Genomic DNA, 2773 nt, shown 5'->3' on the forward strand with positions numbered 1-2773 from the left:
TATCAAAAAGTTTTCAATACTGTAAATCACTAATAACTCACTGCAAACCTTTATTTTATTTCTATCAAATTCCAAGATGGAGACTAACATTAAGCAACACCTTAATGTAACTAACATTATCATTCAAGACTTGTTGTAAATTGAATATACTAATTGAATCATTTTAAGTATACATAACATGGAAACTACTCCGGACATATATATCATCATCAATTCCTCTTTTGGGTTGCCATCAGTTACAGTACCATCAGTCCTCTTTTGGGTTGCCTTATATTATCCTTTAGCCTAGTTCTCATCCCATGTACTAGGGCTATTGCTGCTGGTTGATGCGCTTCTCCCTTAGCCAGTGGTTGCACTGAAATAGTATCTGAACCATTGTCTTCAGAAACCTGCAGTGAAGTAGCACTTGTATCTCTTGCAGATAAGTCAGTAGCAGCAAAAGGTGCAGGTGCATTATCATCAAATTGGACATTGAGAGGAGAACAAAAAGGGGTAGTGGATGAGAAGGATGGGAGAAGAATATATGACTCATCCAGATGTTGACTAGCATGTGCATTGTCAGTACATGTGGCAAAAGGAAAAACATCCTCATCGAAGATAACATCTCTTATGATGTAGACTCAGCCAGTAGGAATGTGGAGACATTTGTATCCTTTGTGAAGGTTACTGTAACCCAGGAAAACACATTGTTTGGATCTAAAATGTAGCTTATGATTGTTGTATGGTTTTAAGTGTGGCCAACATGCACAGCCAAAGGTTTTGAGGATGCCATAATCTGGCTTAACACTAGTGAGATGCTCAAGAGGAGTAGTGAAATTTATAACATGGTTTGGAAGACAATTGATGATGAAACAAGCTTCAAGAAAAGCACCCCCCTCCAAAACAAAAGAGGAAGAGATGAGTGGGCTAACAATGCTAGGCCAGTTTCAACCAGGTGTTGATGTTTCATTATGCAGATCCATTCTGTGTGTGTGTGGGTAGGGGGGGACAAGATACTCTATGAGCAATGAAAATATCAGTGAAGAAAGAGTGGAGCCTATGGTATTCACCACCCTAGTCCGATTGCACCATGCGAATTTTCTCATCAGTAGTCTCTCCACATGTTTTTGAAATTGGTGAAACACATCAAACTTTTGTTTAAAGAGATAGATCCATGTGAATCGACTATAAGCATCAATGAAAGACACATAATACTTCTCCCCATTTACTGTTGTTCGGGCAAGACCCCAAACATCAGAGAATATAAGCTCAAGAGGGCGAGAGACTACATTATTCGATAGGGAAAAATGCAATTGATGACTCTTTGTACGTTGGCAAGCATCACAAACATTATTGCTTCGGCTAGACTGACATAGAAGACTAAACTGACTAATGGTGTGATGGACTATTTGGGGGCAGACATGACCAAGGCGAGCGTGCCATCATGCTTGAGGAACCTTTGAAGTCTGGAAGATACCTTTGCTTGAACTTTGGACATCATCCAGAACATATAGTCCCCTTCGACAGTGGCCTCTAATGATGATTTGCTTCGTGTCCCGATCCTTAACAAGAAAGTGATTAGGATGGAACTCAAACAAGACATTGTTGTCAAAAACAAATTTTCGGACAGACAATAGGTTTTTGGTGACAGATGGTACATGAAGAATGTCATTTAGGTGTAGGAGATGAGATTTCGTATAAATTTTAGATTGGCCAATATGATGAATATGCATACCTATGCCATTAGTTGTAGAGACTTGATCCTTCCCAGGATACTTTCTTTGATCGCGAGCTTCTCTAGATCACTTGTCAGATGATCCGACACGCCAATGTCTACATACTAGCTTGTGTCGATGGGATAGCTTGGTGTTGCAGCAGAATTCGCAGTGTGCTCTTCTGAAGTTTTGTACCCTTGATCAAAATGATGCTAGCAAATGGCTGCTTCATGTCCCATCTTGCCACAAATTTGACAAGTGGGCCTTCCAGTGTTCTGATTCTAATTGCTTCCTCGCTGATGATTTTGTCGATGTCCTCCTCATCCACGACCACGCCCACCTCATCCACGACCGTGATCTCGGCAGCTTGGGGCAAAATTGGCCGAGTGTTCCTCAGGCTTCAGGCCTGAGTGTCCTGACTCAATGTGCATCTCATGACTGATTAAGTGCGCAAAGAGATCATTAGTGGATACAAGTTTAACACGAGTGGTCATGGAACTAACAACGTAGTTATATGCTTCATCAAGCCTGGAAAGAACATATGAGATAAATTCTTCTTCTCGGAGTGGCTGACCGATCATTGCAAGTGTGTCAGCATGCATCTTCTTCTTGTTGAAGTAGTCCATTGTCGACAATCCTCCTTTCTTGAGATTGGCAAGTTGAACTCGTATTTGCATGGACCGAGCTTGTGATGCTCCGGAGAACATTCTCTCCAGCGTGCTCCATACCTCAGGGGAGGTGTTGAGGTGCAGAGCTTGGCTTTACACTCCTTCTGACAGAGAAGACAGTAATGCCCCGAGAACCATCTGGTCCTGTTGTTGCCAAGTCAAGAACTCTGGATTTGGTTCTTGCATGGTGCCGTCTTCCATCGTCTTTGTGATGAACTCCGATGGAACCTTGATAGTCTCATCTACTATCCTGAGTAGCTGATTGCTTCGAAGATAGGTAGGAACTGCACTCGCCACAACAGGTAGTTCTCTCGTGTAAGTTTAATGGTGATGAGGTGGGCAAAGGATTAAATCAGTGGGGTTTGGTTCTTGGTACTGCCATCGGCGACACAGGTGGATGAACTCATCGAC

The 2773-nt window shown here is 42.3% G+C and overlaps 1 non-coding gene across 1 annotated transcript; it reads right to left on the reverse strand.

Moving 5' to 3' along the window:
• Positions 1–2124: 2124 nt before the first annotated feature.
• On the reverse strand, positions 2125–2263 carry LOC133902605 (small nucleolar RNA Z247). The gene has a single exon (XR_009906930.1). It is a non-coding gene; the product is annotated as a small nucleolar RNA Z247 (small nucleolar RNA).
• Between the last annotated feature and the right edge of the window lie 510 nt (positions 2264–2773).

This window comes from Phragmites australis, chromosome 20 (assembly GCF_958298935.1).
Source record: "Phragmites australis chromosome 20, lpPhrAust1.1, whole genome shotgun sequence".
Taxonomy (NCBI): domain Eukaryota; kingdom Viridiplantae; phylum Streptophyta; class Magnoliopsida; order Poales; family Poaceae; genus Phragmites; species Phragmites australis.